Below are 14,225 nucleotides of genomic sequence, written 5' to 3' on the forward strand. Positions count from 1 at the left end.
GTGCATATAATTATAGCTTATTAGGGTTTAATCTTCCAAATGTTTTTGAAATTTGTTCAGCACAATGTGTTTCTGAAGAGACTGCTATTGCCTCAACTCATCACAGTGAGGTAGTAAATGGAGAATATCTCATGACAAATTTCTGTGCTAGACTAATTTGTTTGACTGGCTGGTACACCAAATGGTTTGACAAAATGCAAAGTTGTGGGTCAAGATAAGGGACCTTCAATAAATGAATAGAGACCAGCGAGCTCTCCCTCCCTCTCCTCTCTCCCCCTCTCTCAATCTCACTCTCTTACCCCTCCTTCTAATGCTGAAAACAGCTGAGTTCTTCCTCCACTCCATTCCGGAATTGAACACATTGCACCAAGTCCCACAGACCGTGTAGTTTCCCCAAGGACTGTCGGCTACATGCCGGGGCACCAAGAAGAAGAATAGAAGGGGCAGACCTAATTCTGCTCCTCATATGCAGCCACTCTTGCCACTGGGGGCACTGGGAAGGGAGGAAGAGCAGGATGATGGGAAACCAGGAATTCATATCCAACTCATATTTTACACAGGGGTTCAGAGCTGGAGAAACATCTTGAGAGTCTTTACTGCTCCCCATTTCAAAGAAGTGCTTGTTTTTCCAGTCCACAAAGTTCTCATCTGATATGAACCCCATACCTGACTCCCATCTTAGATGCTGAGCTTGGGAATTCAGAGGAAGTATCAGGGCCAGCATCAAGGGTAGGCCTATTTTGGCCCCCTCCAAAGGCCACTCAGTCCCCCGAAGTTACTCCTCTGACGCTGCAGCCTGCCTGATCACATGCCCCCCACACTGCCCTGGACCATGGTGGGTGAGAAGGAAGAAGAGCAGCCCCCACAGCCTACTTGCTATCTAGTTCTCTGACAGGGAAGAACACAGAAGCATTTATGAGAAAGAGGCTGAGGAACAACATCAGCTAATGACAGTTGTGGTAAGAAGGTAAGTTCACGGAAGGAGGAAGCCCTTGTGGGGTGTCTCATAGATGGGGCAGAGAGGAGGCCTGGCTCTCACACATTACAGGCTGCTCAATTAGATTTGTCCAGCGGAGGGGCAAAGTTGGGCAGATGACTTGGCAGCTTCGTGGTTACCTAGTGAAAGATTCTCAGACTTAGCGGGAGAACCAGCCTGCCTTGGGAAAGGAGACATTTCAAAACTGGGGGAATGGGGTAGGAAGGAGATTGAGAGGAAGCTCCCTGACCTGGTTAGGAAACAACAGGTGAACAAGCAGCTCAGTTAAGAAGTCTCTGGCATTCCTGCCATCCAGTCCTCCACAAGCAGCAGAAGCCACCCTGAATCTTTTTGGAAAGGGAGGGAAGGAAGCTAAATTTCCCTTGGAATTCAATTTTTTACATGGACAGTTGCTTCTCTCCCATGTTAAAGAGAACACTACTTAGATTAGTATCATTCCGTAATCTGTTAAGCTTTAATAGAAGGACTGTGCTTCTAAAGTTTCATCCAAATCTGCTGGATGGAAAAGAGGGAGACAAGGACCCACTTATGACACAAGGGCCCTCAGAAACATGGAGCTGGCTCTGGCTTAGATGCTCCACAACAGAGAGCTCCCATTTTGCTTGCACTTCTTTGGTCTGATGAGTCTGCAGTGCTAGGCTGGAAATCCCAATAGGGTCACCACGTCCCCAGAGCTGTGTGGAGCCAGCTGCTACCAAAGCAGGCAAGATCCCTTTAGATGAAGTAGCTTCACTTATTGGAGCTGGTCTCCCAGATGAAACTGCAGCTCTGTTTAAAGCTCAGTCTGCTTTTCTTAGATTAGGCCTGAGAGCAAAGTTCCATCCATTTGCATGATCGCAGCCTAAGCTTCACATACGGCCAGGCAGGAATCTGATTTCTACTAGCTTCACTCCACCTAACTGGAGTCTGAGCTCTGCTTCACTTGACATTTTCGTATTGGAACATGACCTCTGGTTTTCTTAGATGGGACCTTCCGTCTGTTTCTCTTGTGGCAAACCAAACCCCTGCCTAGCACTGCCACTGCCACGACTCATGGCTAGAACCCCGTCTGGTTGACACTACTATGTGGAACAGGACACTGTGATATCAAAGCTTCTGCTCTGTGCCAAATCTTTGTAAATTAAGGAATTCTGAGAAGGAAATCTCAGACTTTTCAGATGTTAATATGCACAAAAGGGTGGATTTGCATTCTAGGAGGAAAGACTATAAGATTTTGGGCAGCTGAACTAAGAGTCAAATATGAAAGTTGCAGTTGGTTTCAACCATCCTTACTACTCTTGCATCTGACCTTATCACCAAAGGCTGGTGATTAAACTAGATTAAATTAGAAATAATAATCAAACCATGGATATATCAATGAAATCTGTCAAACCTATAAATGTAACCAATTAGACAACTGACAAATCTAACAACACATTTATGAAATTAAAGGCTTTCCAATATAAGGTTATCAGAAAAAGACCCTCTTGAAAAGAAATTCCAGCACAACCACTGAGAAGACCCTTTTAACATTTCTGCTTCAGATGTTGGAGGGAAAGAAAAAGGGGCTTACACAAAGATTATAAATTCTGGCAGGCTTTTATGGGAGATCAGTCCTAAATAGAACAAAGTCCCAAATCATATATGGACATATATCATAATCAATACCTTGAATAATTCCCCCAGAGCTTCATCCCAAGAATAAAAACAATTCATCACAGAGGAAGCAAAACAACAGCACCCCTGTGCTCCATCTCTGCTTATGGTTCCCCACCCCACTCTAGCTGCACTGATGGTGCCACATGACTTAGCAGGAATCGCCCATTCAAAAGTATGCTAATTCTTTTCCTGTTCCCCAGTCTACTTTTCTACTGGAATGAATGAAACCGCTCATATACACAAGCAATCTGTGTGCACATGAGAGCACCCACGAACCTAGAGGTACTGCTGTACTCACACTTCTATTTTGCCACACAATATATTTATTAAAATCTGTCTTCTCCAGTTTCATGTGATTCAAGGTCAAAATGGAATTATTCACCTGCTTAAAGTAGCTTTTCTTTATTACATTTATATCCTGCCTTTTCCCTTCCAAGGAACTCAAGGTGGCTTACATAATTTTCTCCCCCTCAATCCTATCCTTGCAACAATCCTGTGAGGTAGGTTGGACTGAGAGTTGGCTCCATGGCTGAGCAGGGACTAGAACCCAGATCACCCGAGTCCCAGTCCTGCACTCTTTAACAACTACTCCACACTGGCTGTCATGCCTATGACTCTTCTCTGATCAGAGAATTTACTTTTTTTTCCCTTTACCAGCTAAAGGAATTGGAACTTAAAAATTCTTGCAGAGCAATGCCCTTGCAATCGTAGAATATTTCTTTGGATAATGCTTGGCATAACTCTTTGTGAGGTTTGTATCTTTAGCATAATTACCGCATGATTTTAATGGAAATTCTAAAGAAGTATTTTAAAAAGAAATGGCATATTTTATGTGCAGTTATATGTAAATCTACAGTTATAAATATGCAAGTTTTCTTCCACACATGGGTATTTGCTTAAGGATCACTTTGATAAATGCAAACAACACTCTTATATTATTTATTGGAAGATTGCTAAGATATATAACAGCAATTGTTATGCCTCTCAGTAGAATAACCTACTAGAAAATACAGTTTTTCTTTATGACTACTGGCACAAAGTATTAAAAAAACACTCTATTACATTTAAGGAAGCTATTAAAATGCTAATAAAAAGAATGTGTTTTCCTTTCCTGCCTGATTTCCATAATAATGATAACATCCCACATTATCATCTTGGGGTACAGGGTAGGGGAAGAAAACCAATTAATTGATTCCAGGAATAAATAATCTGAAGATTTTTAGGCTCCTATTGAGGTACATAGTGTCTTCTGGGGAAAAGGCTCTGGGGAATGTACAAACAGGGATCTAATTACTAACAGCACAGGTGGTCAACCAGTTGCTCACCGGGTTATGCCTGGACTTCCCTTCCCTTCATCTTCCCATCATCATGAACCCTGCTCACTGATCTGGGGAACCACAGACTACCCATCCATAGAATTTGGGTAAGCGTTGTGGCAATTAGGATGATAGATCTGCAGGGGTAAGAGACCTCCAGCGTGTTGGTTTGATACACCTCTAAGTACTGGTAAGGGAAAAAAGTTGGTGGAGGATGGGGCTTGAGGAATGCAGTACACAATGCAGTATCCCAGTCAGATTTCCATAAAGCCCTTTGCCTAGTCATCTTCTAGCCCCAGAATGATATATATTGAAGTTGGAGGTGGGTGCAGCAGAGATGTGTGGGGAACTGCTACCTGCAAGCTCAGTTTGTGTTTGCTCTGCCCACTCCACTATATATTCCCTGGATAGCTTTTCAGGCAGACTGTACAGTCTTCAACCTATGCATTGCCGTTGTGTCTTTAAGGTTAAATCAGGCCTCCAAAATGATTTCTGTATATTTGTGCAGGAAGACAGGGACAGTCATCTTATAAATAAAATCCTGTAAGAGTAATTCGATAAATTCGCATGCATGTGCCTGCTCCAAAGATTAGAGGAGTCATTTGCAGCGTTCACAAATGATGGAAAAGCCTCTGTTGCTTAACCCAGGAATTTTGGTGATCAATGCCATTCGCAAGCCAGTTTCTGTTTTGTTTTCCTTTTTGTGATCTCTGAATGTGGAACCTCTGGGTTGTTTATAGTTAAATAATCTAAAGGGAACCCAACAGGTGCCCATAGGATTAACTCTGGATTGCTTAATCCATAAACAACTCTGAATTTCTGAATTATTCCCCCACTTGCTTCTTTTTCCCCAATGACTCTAATGCCCTGTCCAGGGTTTATGGAGAGGGGAAGGGAGGGGAGATTGTAAGTAGGGAAGCTGCATAGTATCCCCCCAGTACTGGAGCCATAATCTAGTCGGGACAGTGTGTCCACTTTCAGGGAGGGGATGCATCCCCGTCCCAAAAAGGGACATGAGAGGATGCCAATTTGCACAGCATTTTCATATGCTGGTTTACATCTCTAGAGGTAAACTTAGAAATGGTATTTATAATTTTAATGCAAGTGCAATGCCTCTCACTTGTGAAGACGGCAATTAGACATCTGTGCCTGCTCAGCCAGCAGTTCAGTCTGCCCAGCTGTCGATCAGCAACTTCAAGGCGTCTGCCTCACGTTACCTTTAAAACAGGCTTGGATTCAGCAGCCCTTCAGGCAGGGGCATCTGCAGAAAGGGGGCTGCTTCCTGAGAGTCTTCCAGTAAAGAATGTCCTCTGTAAAGCAGGGCACATGGCCAACCATTAAAATCATAGATTTCCCCATTCTGTAGTTTGGGCCTTGAAGGATCGGCTGTTCCTGCAACTTTCTGAGACATAAATATTCCAAGCTTGGGAGTTATCCTGATAATGAATGAACTTTGGAAGCCCAGCCTGACCTCAGGGGTCACCTGCCCAGTTGCTCCCTGTTTCAGTAGGCCTTTCTCTGACCAAAGCTAGAGCAGATGGAGGGTGGATGTTGAGAACACAAGAAGGTCATTTTAGAAGGGCTATAGCATTGCAGCAGCACTCAAAAAGAAATCATCTGCATGCTTACATCATGTGCCCAAAAGGAAATGTGTCACTAGAAAAGAGCAGACAGGAAGGACAATTACATAATATTTGCATATGCTGATTTATCTGCACCAATGCAAACTTAGATGTCGTAATGCGAATCTAAATGGAAATGTATCTCAAGCCAGTTGGGCAGACTGTCCCCCAGTGACCTGTGAGCCCGTTTGGCCTGCTTTCCAGGAGCACGCTGCTGATGGGTCCCTTGGCTGCCTCACTGCTTTCAACATCTGCGAAAGACTGTTTTATTCAAATACGATTCCATTGCTTAAAAGATAAGCCATGGTTTACAGGCATTAAGTGATTTTAAACATTTTAATGTAACTCTTTTGTATTTTGACATATATCTTTTCTCCATTGTTCGCCACTCAGACATCTTTTTTAGATTTAGAGTGGTGTGTAAATGCTGTCAATAAAATACATAAATAAATGTTGGGACCTGTGCTACTCTCACTCATTATGGTTCTTTATTTTCAGAAGATGGAGCTCTGCCTGCTCTTCAAACAGAGGGCTGCTCTGAGTGAAGTAGGACAACTGGCCATCCTCTATGCAGTGCCATCGGAAGTGATGGAACTAGAACAGGTCACATCTCCAGCAGGTATCACAAATGTTCAGTTCTGCACATGACACAAGCTTTACCACTTTTCTGCTCCTTCCTTCCTTCCTTCCTTCCTTCCTTCCTTCCTTCCTTCCTTCCTTCCATGCCCCAGCCAGTCTCCCAGTCACCAGAAGGAAGGACTGTCTTGAAAGGCAGATTCCAGATCCAACCTATTATCTATGACAATTTCATCAGACATTAAAAAACGGCCAGCAATGGTTTATAATTAATATCTACTTAAGCAGGAGAGAAATGTTCCCAACAATCCGGCAATGAATCTGGCACATACTGTTGAGAGCATAATAGGACCGCACTTCCAGAATTTCCTTGCACTTAGAAGGAAGCACAACTTACTGCAGGCTGTTTTAAGTGCCTGAACATACTGTAAATTTTTAGAAAGACTTTGCCAATGCATACAGAATATGTATTCATTTTCTTTAATTTGTTTATATAGAAAGCATTTCATAATCCGCTTAATACTGCTCATATAGCTCATCAAAGCAGGAGGGGCTGTGTGATGTATGTATATTAGCTTCAGAAGCACATCTGTGAGCTCAGATTGGATGAAAGGTTATAAACACAATGAATGTTGCTAGGTAACTGTGCCTTTTAGTCAATGTAGTTGTGAAAATGAGAAGCTTCCCCCACTTTTTTGCACAAAGATAGGCTATTTGGATAGTAGAATGAATAGTCACTTTATTTTCATCTTTATATGTATAATTTTAAAACAACAAAGACATTTTTTGGGTGGGAGTGGACAGAAAATGTATATACATATTTTTAAAGTATTTTTTGTTTCTTTTCAGAAGAACTTGCCTATTTGTTCTTACAATGGAAAGAATGAGTTATCCTTAGAGGCCTTACATGTCAAAGACAAGGAGTCATTAACTCAAATAAAAAATCAAAATAGATAATGAATCAAAATGCTTTAGTTTCATGTACAACCAAATAACTCTAGGCAAATAAAATGGTATTACTTCACCATGTTCAGGTAAAATGCTGGGAAAACTCAGTGACTGGTCAAGAGCACAGAACAGGAGAAACCAGTTTGTTCATAAAACTGGATCACGCTAGCTAAGCATGTAGATAAACTCTTCCTTCAAATCCCTTCCCCAAACTCACCTTTTCCATGAATTATTGGGCTTCATTCATCCATTGTCAACCAGGAATAGGTAAGGACTTCATTCCTGTTTGGTTCTTGTAAGGATTTGTCAAAAGGTCTAGAATTTGAGATGTTTAAAAAATATAAATAATGTGGGAGACACTAAAAGCCTGGAACTTTGAGTGCTCAGTGCTTGGAAATCTGAAACACGGTGTTGCCATTTCTTTTGAACATTTCTTCTTTCACAGCTGTATGGCAGGCAGGTACATTGTACGACTTCATTGAGGTGAATTTTGTTGTACATCCTTTTTATAAACCACTAAGTTCTTCATTTTGGGGATAGGAAGAAGCAGAGGGACTTTTTAAATGTGGGGAAAAGCAGAACAAATGGATCCACTCACCTCTACCTTTGTTAAGGGCAGCTCAGGTATGTTGGTCTAATTTTTTCTTCTTTTGTTGCTAGTTTGTACAGGGCAAAAGTCCTCCTGTGACCAGTTTCCATGACCGCTGTTGTGGGCTTCCCGAGGTCATACTTTTTTTTTTTTTTAGAGTATTTAATTAAAATTTTAAACCAATACTAAAAACATCAATCATCACGTACATCGGAACTACTGGGTCAGCCCCTTACTACATATCTTTTAACATTCTGTAATCATATTCATATTCATTTATGATAACTTAAAAACATTTTTAGATCTAAACCAAGTCCCGTTTCTCCAGCCAATAAAAAAAAAGAGGTTCCATATTTGATAGAAGCCGAGGTTGTACTACCAATTCTATCAATATGGACTTCTGAATGATTGCTTAATGGTTATAATATTGATGCTACTGGTAGTCGACATTTTTTAAAGACCTACTGATATATTTTCATCTTCATTTAAACTTTTCATAGGTTTCCACTAAACTGTTAATTACTGGATCGCCCATTATATATTGGGGTATGCAGTCATGTTTATTATGATTGCTACTTTTAAAAATCTGTTTTTCAAACCAATTGAGTACAACATATTTTGGTAAAATGTAACATATCTTTTCAGTTGGGCTCAAAATTTCAGCCCAGCTTTTCTTGGTTACTTTTGAAAGTGGGGGATAAACCATCCTTCTGACATCTAGGTGGGGGTTCAGTGGGCAGGCATGGACATACAGGACTCTAGGGACAAGCCAGGGATATAGCTTGTCAGTGCAGTTAAAAGCGGGCTAAAGAAGGATAAAGAGATTGTGCAGAAGCTGAATGAACCATTTTCATTTGTCTTCACTGCAGAAGACACAGGACAGATAGCTGTACTTGGGCAGATGTATTCAGAAGGGGAGGTTGGAATACACTGGGAGCCAGATAGAGAAATGAGAGCCCTATAGGAAGCAGGCTCCTGGGGGAGACAGCTCCCTGAAGGAAAAAAGTGCCCGTGCCCAAGCATCTGAGCCCCAGTGACAAAGCATCAGTCCTCAAGCAAATTAAGCACTTGTGTGAGAAGCAGGTATGTGTGACTTACTTGCACATTGATCAAATTACCTTGGGTAATCGTCTGGAACTCCTTCAAACTCATAACTCATCGGCTGAATCCAAAACAAGGGCACAGCAAAGGGAGTTAAATCTCAGAAGGGTAACCCTTACAAACATACTGTTGGGAGCTGAATTTCCTGGGGGAGATTCCAGCAGCCATGCTTGTATCCTTGCTTTATCAGATTCTTGCATGGCTGAAAAAAACTTCAACCACATGTTTAAGCTACACTTAAGATTAGAAAGGGACAATAAAAGCAATGCATAGCTGTATATTGACAACAGCCACTGAACAAGCCTAGCTTGTAGAGGAGTATGCTTAGAAACAGAAACAAAGTTTAGGTTAGCTTTAATATAAGCTCAGGTTTAGGTCCTACAGAGTAACTTGAAGAATTCACAAATAGATTTGTCGCAAGTTTTTTCATGTAATGTTTTTTAAAATACACGGGAAGAGACTCATCCCTGCTTAAACTTAATACCCTGTTATCAGCCCCTTTCCATTTGCATTCTCTGAGGAGCCCGAATGATATAAAAAATACCCAGAATATCCTTATTCTGTCATCCCTTCCAATTACCTATTGCAGTGGAAACTAGCACAGACTAGGAGCTGAGCCACAGCCTCTCTTGCTTTTAAAATGGTTTAGCCACAGTGCCACCAGTGGTGGTCAAGCTAGCCAGACTTCTGTAAGAGGGCAGACTTGTGAAATATCCGGCTTCCCCAGTGTGAAGAATCCCAGGAAGAGCAGGAAAAGATCAGAAGAGCTATGCTGGATCGAGGCTTCATCCAGTCCAGCATTCTGTTCACACAGGGGTTCACAGCTGGACATGAGTACAATAGCCCCCTCCTTCTCAAGCTCCCCAGCAACTAGTATATGTAGGTGATCAGCCTCTGATAGTGAAGGCAGAGCAGAGATATTATGACTAGGAGCCACTGATAGTCTTCTCCAGTAGTGGAGTGTCAAACCATCAGCACACCAGCAACTTAGGCGCCTGTGTGAGTTTAGCAACAGGGCACAGATGGCAAGCTAGCCAACCCTTCCCTGCCTTCTCATAGTGACTGTAAATAAATAACTATAAATACATTTCCAACCTTCCCCATGACTAACCCAGTGAAAGCAATAGTACATAAAGAAATGAATAAATAAGCAAACTAACAAGCAGTTCTTAAGATAGAAAGAAATCAGAGAGTGTGGACTATCCAGAATGTTACACCAAATACCAGCTGGACTGAAATGCTGGGTAGATGCTTGGTATAATGAGATGCTGGCTCTCAGGGAATAGGTTCATTCACCTGAAGCCAAGACTGATGACCTGCTTGGTGCCAATATTGTGGAGATCATATATGATGGATATTGCTCCAGTGATGACAAAGAGGTTAAATTTCTCAGTGCCTCAATGTACCCTAGAATATGTGATCCTGGAACTAAGCAGAGAAGTGCTGACTTGGAATTTACTCCTGAGTGCTGTTGCCAAAGATCTAGTTAAAACCAGGTGTGTCGTTGAACAAATTGGAACCAGTAAACACAGCACTATCAGGCGGAATATATAATCACATGTAAAATTGTTAATAAAATTCAGCATTGACATATTTTCCTTCAAAAGAAGTGGTAAAAAGGAAGTTGAAGAGTGGTGCCAAGAGGCTGATATCTTTCCAAAATGCTTGGAAGTCACATAAATCCACAATCACAGAAGTCCAACTAAATAGTATACCACAGGGTAGGAAAGTTAGCACCAAGTTAATGAACAGAGTCAAGGAAGCTCTTGAAGAGAAGGTGGCTTACTTCAGAAACTGAAAGTCTGCCAAATGAGGAAAACAAAAGAGAAGACAGACTTGCACAAGGAAAAAGCTAGCAAAAAAGAAAAGATGCAAAGAAAGAGCAAAGTATTTTGAGAAACATGTCACTAACCACATCAAGGGCAGCTGTAAACTATTCTTTAAATGTATCAGAAGCAGGAAACCAGCTAGGTAGGCAATTGGACCATTAGATGACATGGAGATAAAGGAGTACTAAAGGAGGATAAGGAGACTATGTGTTGCCTTCTGGGTGTCCCCCCCCCCCCCCCCCGTGGAGTATGGTCAGTGTGTGAACAGAATGCTGGACTAGAGAAAGCCTTGTTCCGATCCCACATGTTTTTATTATGTTCTTATGAAGTTATGCTCTATTTTATTGGATTCAAGGAGACACTGCTGTCATGGATTAGAAGCATCCATAGCTGCTTCAGAGTAGAAAGAATTGAGTGGCTCCATTCAGCCTCGGAGAGAAGCTTAGTATTTTCTACCCAATCACAATATGATTGTGATGGGTGTGAAGGAACTTCAGGCATCACCTGAAGGCATCACCTCTAGGTTATAGAGCATTCAGGTTCAATCTCCTTGAATCTCCACCTAGGGTAAGGGGTAAAAAAGAACGGTCCCTGGCATGCTAGGGAGCTTCTACCAATCATATTGATGTAGATGGACCCGTGGTCCAGTTTGCCATAAGGCAATTCCCAGTGCTAATTGGTGCCTTCCTTTGCTACCCTCTCTACCTGTGTACTTCCGATGTGTCAGGAACCTGTGATGTCACAGATGCTCCTCCTGCCCCTAGGTACCTTTGCTCATTCCTCTGATTCAAATCTGCATTGCAGGTTTGTTTGTTTGTGGGGAGCAGAGAAGATTTGAAAGATTTGTCCAGGCATAATAACATGTACCTTCAAGTGACACATATGCACGGAAAGAGAGCGACAGAGACAGAGACAACAGGATGATATTCATGTCTGAAGGTTCAGTATAACAAATACCAAGTCATTCAAATAAAGGTTAAATTTAGGATTTTTTCCTTCATCTTAGTTCAGTGTAAGAACTAAGTGTAAGTGTAACTAAGCTTGGTCCAGCTATTCCCAATGTAATGTTCTCCAGACATGTCGCACTACAACTCCTATCATTCCCAACCAGCATGGTTCAGAAGGCATCAGGTTTTGGAAGTCTCGCTAATTCAGACAGGGATGAGAAAAATTTGTTTACTTCTGAGCTTCCTTGTGTAGAAAACTGAGACTTGATTTTGGATTTATTTGGTACAGCTGAGATTTACTTCTGTGTGTCCTCTGAGATTTTCTTTAGTATTAGATTCAATCCTGAATGCCCGCTGTTCAGCACTTGGTACTTTATGCAGCAGTGCCCCCTGAAATCTGATCTGCATGGACATCTTGCTTCCACAGGTGGATTGCCTTCTTTAGATCAGAGCACTGATAATTTGTCACCTTCCATTCTATAACTCCAAACCTTTTCTTAGCTCATTGTCCTTTTGGCAGAGCTTGGCACAAAAATACCACTTTTCACTTTGGGGTGAGGTGCTATCATGCAGCGTTAAGTCAACCACTTTACTGACTGACAATTTCAACATTGCCTCCTAATCCCATCTTTCAGTAAGAAGATTGGCTTCAGCAGGTTATCATTGTTTCCAAGTCTTAGTAACCCCAAAGGGGAAATGCTGACAAATCCTCCACATCTTTTCCGAAGGCTTGAAGCCCATATGGAGTTAGTTTTTAGAAACACTCATAAGTCTCAATAATTACTATTATTACTGACTTCTCAGTTGCTTGGTGGATGTTAGTTCAGTTGTTACTCTTTTCAGATGCATATACAAGCCTACAAAACTGCACTGTTTGGTCAAAAATGGTTAGATAGACCAATTGTGCTTTTTGCATCACCAGAAAAGGCTCTCACGATTAATAGGACAACAACTTCATTTTTATTAATATAAAAACTGCAGAAGGCAAGCTCCACTTTAGAGGAAGCATGCTACTTTGTCTCTAAAAGAAGAGAATTCCTCTTCTAATATAGTGCCTCAATTTTCTCTTTAAAATAATGGATTGTTCATATGCAGACTGATATAGATTATATTGATTGATCAAAATGTAATGTGATAAACTGAGTAAGGCTGTCATTTGATAGTCCTTCAGAGGGAAACCTGAGGGCATAGGATGGAAGCCATCTCATTGCCCCAGAGCGGGATATTTTCCCTCACAAGGCCCCTCACCACAGTCCGCCAAACTTCTTCCACTTTGCTGGCTGTGCTTCAGTAGCAGTAATAAGAAACCTGCATGGCAGAGATGATTTGGATCCAAAGCCCTCCCATTGCCCTAACATACTCCTAGAAAACACACACAAGCCCCAGAGCTTATATACGTGCTTCTCTCCTGACATGCCCCTGCTTCTGCCCTGGGATTTGGTGGTTCCTCGGCCAGGGGTTCTCCCTTCCCCAACCTGCTGTGCTAGCCAATGTCTGCTTACTTTAGAGCAAGTCTCATTGAAGTCAGTGGGACATTCATCCCTGCATAGGATTGCACTGTAATCTGGTGACTGATCTACATTAGACCTGCACAATTTCACAATGTGTACCTTAGTGTGGCAAGTTCTTAAAGAGATGGGAGTACCTGACCATCTTATTTGTCTTACTGCACCATTGCACTCATTTCACATGTGAGCAAAGTTATGCTCAAAATCCTACAAGCTAGGATCCAACAGCATGTGGACTGAGAACTACCAGAAGTACAGGTAGGATTTTGAAGAGGCAGAGGAACTAGAGATCAAATTGCCAACATACACTGGATCATGGAGAAAACTAGGGAGTTTCAGAAAAACATCCACTTCTGCTTCATTGACTATGCTAAAGCCTTTGATTGTGTGAATCACAACAAATTGTGGCAAGTTCTTAAGGAGATGGGAGTACCAGACCATCTTATTTGTCTCTTGAGAAACCTATATGCGGGTCAAGAAGCAACAGTGAGAACTGGACACAGAACCACTGATTGGTTCAAAATTTAGAAAGGAGTTCGGCAAGGCTGTATACTGTTGCCCTGGTTATTTAACTTACATGCAGAGAACAGCATGAGAAAGGCGGGGCTAGATGAATCACCAGTTGGAATTAAGATTGCTGGGAGAAATATCAACATCCTCAGATATGCAGATGACACCACTCTAATGGCAGAAAGTGAAGAGGAACTAAAGAGCCTCTTGATGCAGGTGAAGGAGGAGAGCACAAAAGTTGGCTTGAAACTCAACATTAAGAAAACTAAGATCATGGCATCAGGTCCTATCACTTCCTGGCAAATAGATGGGGAAGAAATGGAGGTAGTGACAGATTTTATTTTCCTGGGCTCCAAGATCACCGCAGACAGGGGCTGCAGCCAAGAAATTAAAAGACACTTGCTCCTGGGGAGGAAAGCTATGGCAAATCTAGACAGCATACTAAAAAGTAGAGACATCACTCTGCCAACAAAAGTGTGTATAGTCAAGGCTATGGTTTTCCCAGTTGCAATGTATGGCTGTGAAAGCTGGACCATAAGGAAGGCTGAGCGCCGAAGAATTGAGGCCTTTGAATTGTGGTGCTGGAGGAGACTCCTGCGAGTCCCCTGGACCACAAGATGATCAAACCGGTCAGTAATAGAGGA

The sequence above is a fragment of the Varanus komodoensis genome, unplaced genomic scaffold (genome assembly GCF_004798865.1).
Source record: "Varanus komodoensis strain SLA01 unplaced genomic scaffold, ASM479886v1 scaffold3, whole genome shotgun sequence".
Taxonomy (NCBI): Eukaryota; Metazoa; Chordata; class Lepidosauria; order Squamata; family Varanidae; genus Varanus; species Varanus komodoensis.